The sequence below is a fragment of the Hyla sarda genome, unplaced genomic scaffold, assembly GCF_029499605.1.
Source record: "Hyla sarda isolate aHylSar1 unplaced genomic scaffold, aHylSar1.hap1 scaffold_107, whole genome shotgun sequence".
Lineage (NCBI taxonomy): Eukaryota > Metazoa > Chordata > Amphibia > Anura > Hylidae > Hyla > Hyla sarda.
The window spans coordinates 340,160-353,509 of record NW_026607689.1 but is presented as its reverse complement, the minus strand read 5'-3'; the positions used below and the strand labels follow the sequence as shown (position 1 = coordinate 353,509).

Here is a 13,350-nt window from a genome sequence, read left to right as displayed (position 1 = left end):
TGACCAATCCATTAGTGCAATGGATGGCTGGAAGCATTTGTCTTTGCCTTTGCAATACCACAGAAGCAATGCATGGTCAATGTACAGCAATGACACACCTGTGTGAACAGCCAGGAGACCCCCCCCCCCCATGTTATGTTACATAGTTACATAGTTAGTACGGTCGAAAAAAGACATATGTCCATCAAGTTCAACCAGGGAATTAAGGGGTAGGGGTGTGGCGCGATATTGGGGAAGGGATGAGATTTTATATTTCTTCATAAGCATTAATCTTATTTTGTCAATTAGGAACATTCAGCACCCACCCGCTATCAAGGCAGCTGCCTATCATGTCATGCCCTACCTGCACAGGTGTGCTGGCTACTCAAATGATCCAATTAAGGAGGCCATTTAGTCAGCAGCAGCAGAAGTCCTGTGCCTGGACGCTCCAACAGCGGCCAGACACAAGCAGAAGCAGAAGCAGCAGAAGCAGCAGCAGCACCACCTTTTGTTTTTTGGCTGCAGCAGCAGCAAGGCCCACAGGGCTGGCTAGCTGGCTAGCCAGCAAGCAGGTAGCAATGAAAGTAGGAATCTTTCTTTTTAACCCTGTAAGGGGGTGGTGCACTGTACCCGAAGATACTGCCATATCGGGTCAATGCATAGGGCGACGGAAGCAAGCTTCGAAATCGGCCCCCGTTCTCAAAAATCCATTTAATATATGGTCCCCAGATAGGGGACGTATCAGATATTAAACTGATAAGAACAGATACTACACTTGATCTTAGCCAAAAGGCCGAGAAGCGATAACCGTGAAAGGGGCGGGCCCAACAAGGTGCCCTTCATGGGCACTATCACTGCTTGCTGTCAGGGAGGCTGCCAGACAATTTTCCATGCACACTCTGGGCTGGGGGGCAGTCAACCACCAGTACACACAGCAGAACCTAAACCCATACCATTATTGCTAAGCAGCAAGACAGGGGCCCATTGCACTCCCACGGGGCCTTTTTAAATGCAATCCATAACCCGGATTTGCCAGGAACCCTTCTTACTCCTCCTACTTGCATGTGACACTGGGCTTAGGATCTGCATAGGAAACACACACACAAGCACACACCTACCTTTGTTGCCTGCAGATGCCTCCTTGGCTGTCCCCAAACGGTATCAAACCAACACCCACGGGAAGCTGTAAGCATAGAGGACATGCCTGCACCCCATTGGACTTACCTGTGTGGGTTAAACCCGGGTTATTTGACAACCTATGGCGGTGATGGTTCTGCTCAGGCAGAGCAGTGCTGATGCTCCTCATAAAGCTGTCGCTGCTGTGAAGGTTCTAGGTGACATCACAAATCCCTATGGTTACATACACAACAAAGCTGGGTTGTTGTTGTTTACACTCTGCAAGGCCTGTGGAAGTGAGTGACATCATAGCACTGTAGTTCTGAGGGTTCTAGATGGATGCAACAATCTCCTGTTGCTTCTATGAAGGCCATAATAGACGACATCACCAAACAGCTCCATAGTCACATACACAGCAAAGGAGAGATGTTGTTTACACCTAGTGATGTCAGTGGTATTGAGTGACATCACAGCACAGTGCTAAGGCTCCTGGGCCTGGACACAGCAGCGGCTGCAATATCTCAACGGAGAATACGTTTATATCTATGTGTGTGTGTGCGTATATATATATATATATATATATATATATATATATTTCTCCGCCGAAATCACTTTTAAACCCATTTCCACCTTTTTTTCCCTTCTCTTCCTCTTACTTTTTTTTCACGTTTTTTTACGTTTTTCTCCTTTTCGCCTCTTTTCTGGGCGTATTATTCTTCTTTTTCTTCTTTTTTTTCGTCTAATGCATACCCCATCAGTGCAGCAATGCTTATTCAATACCGCCAGCAGATGGAGACACTGGGGGATAATTTTCTAAGGATTTATACTGATTTTTCCTGTCTGAATTTGTCGCACAGAAAGTTGCAGGCCAAATATGTGTGACATTTCTGCGACTTTAGCTTCTAGAGCATTTTTACAACATTATACATAGGTGCTGAATACATAAAAAGCGACTGTTCAGCGACAGACAAGTCGCATCGGCTGAAAGTAGGCCAGAATGTCAGTCCATGTTGGAGCAGGTTTAGATACAGTCTAAAGTATAGATCTCAAAGTCTGTGCACAGAATTTAGCAAGGGCCTCGCACCTTCTGATGCATCAGGTAGGTGCACAATAGCATAGCCTAACCCTCTGTACTTTGGTCTATATTGATGCGGGACATAGACAGCCAGCTGATGACCAATCCATTAGTGCAATGGATGGCTGGAAGCATTTGTCTTTGCCTTTGCAATACCACAGAAGCAATGCATGGTCAATGTACAGCAATGACACACCTGTGTGAACAGCCAGGAGACCCCCCCCCCCCATGTTATGTTACATAGTTACATAGTTAGTACGGTCGAAAAAAGACATATGTCCATCAAGTTCAACCAGGGAATTAAGGGGTAGAGGTGTGGCGCGATATTGGGGAAGGGATGAGATTTTATATTTCTTCATAAGCATTAATCTTATTTTGTCAATTAGGAACATTCAGCACCCACCCGCTATCAAGGCAGCTGCCTATCATGTCATGCCCTACCTGCACAGGTGTGCTGGCTACTCAAATGATCCAATTAAGGAGGCCATTTAGTCAGCAGCAGCAGAAGTCCTGTGCCTGGACGCTCCAACAGCGGCCAGACACAAGCAGAAGCAGAAGCAGCAGAAGCAGCAGCAGCACCACCTTTTGTTTTTTGGCTGCAGCAGCAGCAAGGCCCACAGGGCTGGCTAGCTGGCTAGCCAGCAAGCAGGTAGCAATGAAAGTAGGAATCTTTCTTTTTAACCCTGTAAGGGGGTGGTGCACTGTACCCGAAGATACTGCCATATCGGGTCAATGCATAGGGCGACGGAAGCAAGCTTCGAAATCGGCCCCCGTTCTCAAAAATCCATTTAATATATGGTCCCCAGATAGGGGACGTATCAGATATTAAACTGATAAGAACAGATACTACACTTGATCTTAGCCAAAAGGCCGAGAAGCGATAACCGTGAAAGGGGCGGGCCCAACAAGGTGCCCTTCATGGGCACTATCACTGCTTGCTGTCAGGGAGGCTGCCAGACAATTTTCCATGCACACTCTGGGCTGGGGGGCAGTCAACCACCAGTACACACAGCAGAACCTAAACCCATACCATTATTGCTAAGCAGCAAGACAGGGGCCCATTGCACTCCCACGGGGCCTTTTTAAATGCAATCCATAACCCGGATTTGCCAGGAACCCTTCTTACTCCTCCTACTTGCATGTGACACTGGGCTTAGGATCTGCATAGGAAACACACACACAAGCACACACCTACCTTTGTTGCCTGCAGATGCCTCCTTGGCTGTCCCCAAACGGTATCAAACCAACACCCACGGGAAGCTGTAAGCATAGAGGACATGCCTGCACCCCATTGGACTTACCTGTGTGGGTTAAACCCGGGTTATTTGACAACCTATGGCGGTGATGGTTCTGCTCAGGCAGAGCAGTGCTGATGCTCCTCATAAAGCTGTCGCTGCTGTGAAGGTTCTAGGTGACATCACAAATCCCTATGGTTACATACACAACAAAGCTGGGTTGTTGTTGTTTACACTCTGCAAGGCCTGTGGAAGTGAGTGACATCATAGCACTGTAGTTCTGAGGGTTCTAGATGGATGCAACAATCTCCTGTTGCTTCTATGAAGGCCATAATAGACGACATCACCAAAGAGCTCCATAGTCACATACACAGCAAAGGAGAGATGTTGTTTACACCTAGTGATGTCAGTGGTATTGAGTGACATCACAGCACAGTGCTAAGGCTCCTGGGCCTGGACACAGCAGCGGCTGCAATATCTCAACGGAGAATACGTTTATATATATGTGTGTGTGTGCGCGTATATATATATATATATATATATATATATATATATATATATATATATATATATATATAGATATATATATATTTCTCCGCCGAAATCACTTTTAAACCCATTTCCACCTTTTTTTCCCTTCTCTTCCTCTTACTTTTTTTTCACGTTTTTTTTTACGTTTTTCTCCTTTTCGCCTCTTTTCTGGGCGTATTATTCTTCTTTTTCTTCTTTTTTTTCGTCTAATGCATACCCCATCAGTGCAGCAATGCTTATTCAATACCGCCAGCAGATGGAGACACTGGGGGATAATTTTCTAAGGATTTATACTGATTTTTCCTGTCTGAATTTGTCGCACAGAAAGTTGCAGGCCAAATATGTGTGACATTTCTGCGACTTTAGCTTCTAGAGCATTTTTACAACATTATACATAGGTGCTGAATACATAAAAAGCGACTGTTCAGCGACAGACAAGTCGCATCGGCTGAAAGTAGGCCAGAATGTCAGTCCATGTTGGAGCAGGTTTAGATACAGTCTAAAGTATAGATCTCAAAGTCTGTGCACAGAATTTAGCAAGGGCCTCGCACCTTCTGATGCATCAGGTAGGTGCACAATAGCATAGCCTAACCCTCTGTACTTTGGTCTATATTGATGCGGGACATAGACAGCCAGCTGATGACCAATCCATTAGTGCAATGGATGGCTGGAAGCATTTGTCTTTGCCTTTGCAATACCACAGAAGCAATGCATGGTCAATGTACAGCAATGACACACCTGTGTGAACAGCCAGGAGACCCCCCCCCCCCCCCCATGTTATGTTACATAGTTACATAGTTAGTACGGTCGAAAAAAGACATATGTCCATCAAGTTCAACCAGGGAATTAAGGGGTAGGGGTGTGGCGCGATATTGGGGAAGGGATGAGATTTTATATTTCTTCATAAGCATTAATCTTATTTTGTCAATTAGGAACATTCAGCACCCACCCGCTATCAAGGCAGCTGCCTATCATGTCATGCCCTACCTGCACAGGTGTGCTGGCTACTCAAATGATCCAATTAAGGAGGCCATTTAGTCAGCAGCAGCAGAAGTCCTGTGCCTGGACGCTCCAACAGCGGCCAGACACAAGCAGAAGCAGAAGCAGCAGAAGCAGCAGCAGCACCACCTTTTGTTTTTTGGCTGCAGCAGCAGCAAGGCCCACAGGGCTGGCTAGCTGGCTAGCCAGCAAGCAGGTAGCAATGAAAGTAGGAATCTTTCTTTTTAACCCTGTAAGGGGGTGGTGCACTGTACCCGAAGATACTGCCATATCGGGTCAATGCATAGGGCGACGGAAGCAAGCTTCGAAATCGGCCCCCGTTCTCAAAAATCCATTTAATATATGGTCCCCAGATAGGGGACGTATCAGATATTAAACTGATAAGAACAGATACTACACTTGATCTTAGCCAAAAGGCCGAGAAGCGATAACCGTGAAAGGGGCGGGCCCAACAAGGTGCCCTTCATGGGCACTATCACTGCTTGCTGTCAGGGAGGCTGCCAGACAATTTTCCATGCACACTCTGGGCTGGGGGGCAGTCAACCACCAGTACACACAGCAGAACCTAAACCCATACCATTATTGCTAAGCAGCAAGACAGGGGCCCATTGCACTCCCACGGGGCCTTTTTAAATGCAATCCATAACCCGGATTTGCCAGGAACCCTTCTTACTCCTCCTACTTGCATGTGACACTGGGCTTAGGATCTGCATAGGAAACACACACACAAGCACACACCTACCTTTGTTGCCTGCAGATGCCTCCTTGGCTGTCCCCAAATGGTATCAAACCAACACCCACGGGAAGCTGTAAGCATAGAGGACATGCCTGCACCCCATTGGACTTACCTGTGTGGGTTAAACCCGGGTTATTTGACAACCTATGGCGGTGATGGTTCTGCTCAGGCAGAGCAGTGCTGATGCTCCTCATAAAGCTGTCGCTGCTGTGAAGGTTCTAGGTGACATCACAAATCCCTATGGTTACATACACAACAAAGCTGGGTTGTTGTTGTTTACACTCTGCAAGGCCTGTGGAAGTGAGTGACATCATAGCACTGTAGTTCTGAGGGTTCTAGATGGATGCAACAATCTCCTGTTGCTTCTATGAAGGCCATAATAGACGACATCACCAAACAGCTCCATAGTCACATACACAGCAAAGGAGAGATGTTGTTTACACCTAGTGATGTCAGTGGTATTGAGTGACATCACAGCACAGTGCTAAGGCTCCTGGGCCTGGACACAGCAGCGGCTGCAATATCTCAACGGAGAATACGTTTATATATATGTGTGTGTGTGCGCGTATATATATATATATATATATATATATATATATATATATATATATATATTTCTCCGCCGAAATCACTTTTAAACCCATTTCCACCTTTTTTTCCCTTCTCTTCCTCTTACTTTTTTTTCACGTTTTTTTTTACGTTTTTCTCCTTTTCGCCTCTTTTCTGGGCGTATTATTCTTCTTTTTCTTCTTTTTTTTCGTCTAATGCATACCCCATCAGTGCAGCAATGCTTATTCAATACCGCCAGCAGATGGAGACACTGGGGGATAATTTTCTAAGGATTTATACTGATTTTTCCTGTCTGAATTTGTCGCACAGAAAGTTGCAGGCCAAATATGTGTGACATTTCTGCGACTTTAGCTTCTAGAGCATTTTTACAACATTATACATAGGTGCTGAATACATAAAAAGCGACTGTTCAGCGACAGACAAGTCGCATCGGCTGAAAGTAGGCCAGAATGTCAGTCCATGTTGGAGCAGGTTTAGATACAGTCTAAAGTATAGATCTCAAAGTCTGTGCACAGAATTTAGCAAGGGCCTCGCACCTTCTGATGCATCAGGTAGGTGCACAATAGCATAGCCTAACCCTCTGTACTTTGGTCTATATTGATGCGGGACATAGACAGCCAGCTGATGACCAATCCATTAGTGCAATGGATGGCTGGAAGCATTTGTCTTTGCCTTTGCAATACCACAGAAGCAATGCATGGTCAATGTACAGCAATGACACACCTGTGTGAACAGCCAGGAGACCCCCCCCCCCCCCATGTTATGTTACATAGTTACATAGTTAGTACGGTCGAAAAAAGACATATGTCCATCAAGTTCAACCAGGGAATTAAGGGGTAGAGGTGTGGCGCGATATTGGGGAAGGGATGAGATTTTATATTTCTTCATAAGCATTAATCTTATTTTGTCAATTAGGAACATTCAGCACCCACCCGCTATCAAGGCAGCTGCCTATCATGTCATGCCCTACCTGCACAGGTGTGCTGGCTACTCAAATGATCCAATTAAGGAGGCCATTTAGTCAGCAGCAGCAGAAGTCCTGTGCCTGGACGCTCCAACAGCGGCCAGACACAAGCAGAAGCAGAAGCAGCAGAAGCAGCAGCAGCACCACCTTTTGTTTTTTGGCTGCAGCAGCAGCAAGGCCCACAGGGCTGGCTAGCTGGCTAGCCAGCAAGCAGGTAGCAATGAAAGTAGGAATCTTTCTTTTTAACCCTGTAAGGGGGTGGTGCACTGTACCCGAAGATACTGCCATATCGGGTCAATGCATAGGGCGACGGAAGCAAGCTTCGAAATCGGCCCCCGTTCTCAAAAATCCATTTAATATATGGTCCCCAGATAGGGGACGTATCAGATATTAAACTGATAAGAACAGATACTACACTTGATCTTAGCCAAAAGGCCGAGAAGCGATAACCGTGAAAGGGGCGGGCCCAACAAGGTGCCCTTCATGGGCACTATCACTGCTTGCTGTCAGGGAGGCTGCCAGACAATTTTCCATGCACACTCTGGGCTGGGGGGCAGTCAACCACCAGTACACACAGCAGAACCTAAACCCATACCATTATTGCTAAGCAGCAAGACAGGGGCCCATTGCACTCCCACGGGGCCTTTTTAAATGCAATCCATAACCCGGATTTGCCAGGAACCCTTCTTACTCCTCCTACTTGCATGTGACACTGGGCTTAGGATCTGCATAGGAAACACACACACAAGCACACACCTACCTTTGTTGCCTGCAGATGCCTCCTTGGCTGTCCCCAAACGGTATCAAACCAACACCCACGGGAAGCTGTAAGCATAGAGGACATGCCTGCACCCCATTGGACTTACCTGTGTGGGTTAAACCCGGGTTATTTGACAACCTATGGCGGTGATGGTTCTGCTCAGGCAGAGCAGTGCTGATGCTCCTCATAAAGCTGTCGCTGCTGTGAAGGTTCTAGGTGACATCACAAATCCCTATGGTTACATACACAACAAAGCTGGGTTGTTGTTGTTTACATTCTGCAAGGCCTGTGGAAGTGAGTGACATCATAGCACTGTAGTTCTGAGGGTTCTAGATGGATGCAACAATCTCCTGTTGCTTCTATGAAGGCCATAATAGACGACATCACCAAACAGCTCCATAGTCACATACACAGCAAAGGAGAGATGTTGTTTACACCTAGTGATGTCAGTGGTATTGAGTGACATCACAGCACAGTGCTAAGGCTCCTGGGCCTGGACACAGCAGCGGCTGCAATATCTCAACGGAGAATACGTTTATATATATGTGTGTGTGTGCGCGTATATATATATATATATATATATATATATATATATATATATATATTTCTCCGCCGAAATCACTTTTAAACCCATTTCCACCTTTTTTTCCCTTCTCTTCCTCTTACTTTTTTTTCACGTTTTTTTACGTTTTTCTCCTTTTCGCCTCTTTTCTGGGCGTATTATTCTTCTTTTTCTTCTTTTTTTTCGTCTAATGCATACCCCATCAGTGCAGCAATGCTTATTCAATACCGCCAGCAGATGGAGACACTGGGGGATAATTTTCTAAGGATTTATACTGATTTTTCCTGTCTGAATTTGTCGCACAGAAAGTTGCAGGCCAAATATGTGTGACATTTCTGCGACTTTAGCTTCTAGAGCATTTTTACAACATTATACATAGGTGCTGAATACATAAAAAGCGACTGTTCAGCGACAGACAAGTCGCATCGGCTGAAAGTAGGCCAGAATGTCAGTCCATGTTGGAGCAGGTTTAGATACAGTCTAAAGTATAGATCTCAAAGTCTGTGCACAGAATTTAGCAAGGGCCTCGCACCTTCTGATGCATCAGGTAGGTGCACAATAGCATAGCCTAACCCTCTGTACTTTGGTCTATATTGATGCGGGACATAGACAGCCAGCTGATGACCAATCCATTAGTGCAATGGATGGCTGGAAGCATTTGTCTTTGCCTTTGCAATACCACAGAAGCAATGCATGGTCAATGTACAGCAATGACACACCTGTGTGAACAGCCAGGAGACCCCCCCCCCCCCCATGTTATGTTACATAGTTACATAGTTAGTACGGTCGAAAAAAGACATATGTCCATCAAGTTCAACCAGGGAATTAAGGGGTAGGGGTGTGGCGCGATATTGGGGAAGGGATGAGATTTTATATTTCTTCATAAGCATTAATCTTATTTTGTCAATTAGGAACATTCAGCACCCACCCGCTATCAAGGCAGCTGCCTATCATGTCATGCCCTACCTGCACAGGTGTGCTGGCTACTCAAATGATCCAATTAAGGAGGCCATTTAGTCAGCAGCAGCAGAAGTCCTGTGCCTGGACGCTCCAACAGCGGCCAGACACAAGCAGAAGCAGAAGCAGCAGAAGCAGCACCACCTTTTGTTTTTTGGCTGGCAAGGCCCACAGGGCTGGCTAGCTGGCTAGCCAGCAAGCAGGTAGCAATGAAAGTAGGAATCTTTCTTTTTAACCCTGTAAGGGGGTGGTGCACTGTACCCGAAGATACTGCCATATCGGGTCAATGCATAGGGCGACGGAAGCAAGCTTCGAATTCGGCCCCCGTTCTCAAAAATCCATTTAATATATGGTCCCCAGATAGGGGACGTATCAGATATTAAACTGATAAGAACAGATACTACACTTGATCTTAGCCAAAAGGCCGAGAAGCGATAACCGTGAAAGGGGCGGGCCCAACAAGGTGCCCTTCATGGGCACTATCACTGCTTGCTGTCAGGGAGGCTGCCAGACAATTTTCCATGCACACTCTGGGCTGGGGGGCAGTCAACCACCAGTACACACAGCAGAACCTAAACCCATACCATTATTGCTAAGCAGCAAGACAGGGGCCCATTGCACTCCCACGGGGCCTTTTTTAAATGCAATCCATAACCCGGATTTGCCAGGAACCCTTCTTACTCCTCCTACTTGGCATGTGACACTGGGCTTAGGATCTGCATAGGAAACACACACACAAGCACACACCTACCTTTGTTGCCTGCAGATGCCTCCTTGGCTGTCCCCAAACGGTATCAAACCAACACCCACGGGAAGCTGTAAGCATAGAGGACATGCCTGCACCCCATTGGACTTACCTGTGTGGGTTAAACCCGGGTTATTTGACAACCTATGGCGGTGATGGTTCTGCTCAGGCAGAGCAGTGCTGATGCTCCTCATAAAGCTGTCGCTGCTGTGAAGGTTCTAGGTGACATCACAAATCCCTATGGTTACATACACAACAAAGCTGGGTTGTTGTTGTTTACACTCTGCAAGGCCTGTGGAAGTGAGTGACATCATAGCACTGTAGTTCTGAGGGTTCTAGATGGATGCAACAATCTCCTGTTGCTTCTATGAAGGCCATAATAGACGACATCACCAAACAGCTCCATAGTCACATACACAGCAAAGGAGAGATGTTGTTTACACCTAGTGATGTCAGTGGTATTGAGTGACATCACAGCACAGTGCTAAGGCTCCTGGGCCTGAGACACAGCAGCGGCTGCAATATCTCAACGGAGATACGTTTTATATATATGTGTGTGTGTGCGCGTATATATATATAATAATATATATATATAATATATATATATATATATTTCTCCGCCGAAATCACTTTTAAACCATTTCCACCTTTTTTTCCCTTCTCTTCCTCTTACTTTTTTTTCACGTTTTTTTACGTTTTTCTCCTTTTCGCCTCTTTTCTGGGCGTATTATTCTTCTTTTTCTTCTTTTTTTTCGTCTAATGCATACCCCATCAGTGCAGCAATGCTTATTCAATACCGCCAGCAGATGGAGACACTGGGGGATAATTTTCTAAGGATTTATACTGATTTTTCCTGTCTGAATTTGTCGCACAGAAAGTTGCAGGCCAAATATGTGTGACATTTCTGCGACTTTAGCTTCTAGAGCATTTTTACAACATTATACATAGGTGCTGAATACATAAAAAAGCGACTGTTCAGCGACAGACAAGTCGCATCGGCTGAAAGTAGGCCAGAATGTCAGTCCATGTTGGAGCAGGTTTAGATACAGTCTAAAGTATAGATCTCAAAGTCTGTGCACAGAATTTAGCAAGGGCCTCGCACCTTCTGATGCATCAGGTAGGTGCACAATAGCATAGCCTAACCCTCTGTACTTTGGTCTATATTGATGCGGGACATAGACAGCCAGCTGATGACCAATCCATCAGTGCAATGGATGGCTGGAAGCATTTGTCTTTGCCTTTGCAATACCACAGAAGCAATGCATGGTCAATGTACAGCAATGACACACCTGTGTGAACAGCCAGGAGACCCCCCCCCCCCCCCCCATGTTATGTTACATAGTTACATAGTTAGTACGGTCGAAAAAAGACATATGTCCATCAAGTTCAACCAGGGAATTAAGGGGTAGGGGTGTGGCGCGATATTGGGGAAGGGATGAGATTTTATATTTCTTCATAAGCATTAATCTTATTTTGTCAATTAGGAACATTCAGCACCCACCCGCTATCAAGGCAGCTGCCTATCATGTCATGCCCTACCTGCACAGGTGTGCTGGCTACTCAAATGATCCAATTAAGGAGGCCATTTAGTCAGCAGCAGCAGCAGAAGTCCTGTGCCTGGACGCTCCAACAGCGGCCAGACACAAGCAGAAGCAGAAGCAGCAGAAGCAGCAGCAGCACCACCTTTTGTTTTTTGGCTGCAGCAGCAGCAAGGCCCACAGGGCTGGCTAGCTGGCTAGCCAGCAAGCAGGTAGCAATGAAAGTAGGAATCTTTCTTTTTAACCCTGTAAGGGGGTGGTGCACTGTACCCGAAGATACTGCCATATCGGGTCAATGCATAGGGCGACGGAAGCAAGCTTCGAAATCGGCCCCCGTTCTCAAAAATCCATTTAATATATGGTCCCCAGATAGGGGACGTATCAGATATTAAACTGATAAGAACAGATACTACACTTGATCTTAGCCAAAAGGCCGAGAAGCGATAACCGTGAAAGGGGCGGGCCCAACAAGGTGCCCTTCATGGGCACTATCACTGCTTGCTGTCAGGGAGGCTGCCAGACAATTTTCCATGCACACTCTGGGCTGGGGGGCAGTCAACCACCAGTACACACAGCAGAACCTAAACCCATACCATTATTGCTAAGCAGCAAGACAGGGGCCCATTGCACTCCCACGGGGCCTTTTTAAATGCAATCCATAACCCGGATTTGCCAGGAACCCTTCTTACTCCTCCTACTTGCATGTGACACTGGGCTTAGGATCTGCATAGGAAACACACACACAAGCACACACCTACCTTTGTTGCCTGCAGATGCCTCCTTGGCTGTCCCCAAACGGTATCAAACCAACACCCACGGGAAGCTGTAAGCATAGAGGACATGCCTGCACCCCATTGGACTTACCTGTGTGGGTTAAACCCGGGTTATTTGACAACCTATGGCGGTGATGGTTCTGCTCAGGCAGAGCAGTGCTGATGCTCCTCATAAAGCTGTCGCTGCTGTGAAGGTTCTAGGTGACATCACAAATCCCTATGGTTACATACACAACAAAGCTGGGTTGTTGTTGTTTACACTCTGCAAGGCCTGTGGAAGTGAGTGACATCATAGCACTGTAGTTCTGAGGGTTCTAGATGGATGCAACAATCTCCTGTTGCTTCTATGAAGGCCATAATAGACGACATCACCAAACAGCTCCATAGTCACATACACAGCAAAGGAGAGATGTTGTTTACACCTAGTGATGTCAGTGGTATTGAGTGACATCACAGCACAGTGCTAAGGCTCCTGGGCCTGGACACAGCAGCGGCTGCAATATCTCAACGGAGAATACGTTTATATATATGTGTGTGTGTGCGCGTATATATATATATATATATATATATATATATATATATATATATATATTTCTCCGCCAAAATCACTTTTAAACCCATTTCCACCTTTTTTTCCCTTCTCTTCCTCTTACTTTTTTTTCACGTTTTTTTACGTTTTTCTCCTTTTCGCCTCTTTTCTGGGCGTATTATTCTTCTTTTTCTTCTTTTTTTTCGTCTAATGCATACCCCATCAGTGCAGCAATGCTTATTCAATACCGCCAGCAGATGGAGACACTGGGGGATAATTTT

General features: G+C 46.0%; 6 non-coding genes across 6 annotated transcripts; all 6 read right to left on the bottom strand.

Annotated features, from left to right (window-relative positions):
* Window positions 1–593: 593 nt before the first annotated feature.
* On the bottom strand, window positions 594–784 carry LOC130299990 (U2 spliceosomal RNA). Its single transcript, XR_008851010.1, has one exon. It is a non-coding gene; the product is annotated as a U2 spliceosomal RNA (small nuclear RNA).
* Window positions 785–2,861: 2,077 nt separating this feature from the next.
* On the bottom strand, window positions 2,862–3,052 carry LOC130299989 (U2 spliceosomal RNA). The gene has a single exon (XR_008851009.1). It is a non-coding gene; the product is annotated as a U2 spliceosomal RNA (small nuclear RNA).
* Window positions 3,053–5,173: 2,121 nt separating this feature from the next.
* LOC130299988 (U2 spliceosomal RNA) lies at window positions 5,174–5,364 on the bottom strand. The gene has a single exon (XR_008851008.1). It is a non-coding gene; the product is annotated as a U2 spliceosomal RNA (small nuclear RNA).
* Window positions 5,365–7,461: 2,097 nt separating this feature from the next.
* LOC130299987 (U2 spliceosomal RNA) lies at window positions 7,462–7,652 on the bottom strand. The gene has a single exon (XR_008851007.1). It is a non-coding gene; the product is annotated as a U2 spliceosomal RNA (small nuclear RNA).
* Window positions 7,653–9,729: 2,077 nt separating this feature from the next.
* On the bottom strand, window positions 9,730–9,920 carry LOC130300064 (U2 spliceosomal RNA). The gene has a single exon (XR_008851079.1). It is a non-coding gene; the product is annotated as a U2 spliceosomal RNA (small nuclear RNA).
* Window positions 9,921–12,021: 2,101 nt separating this feature from the next.
* Window positions 12,022–12,212, bottom strand: LOC130299986 (U2 spliceosomal RNA). Its single transcript, XR_008851006.1, has one exon. It is a non-coding gene; the product is annotated as a U2 spliceosomal RNA (small nuclear RNA).
* Window positions 12,213–13,350: the final 1,138 nt, after the last annotated feature.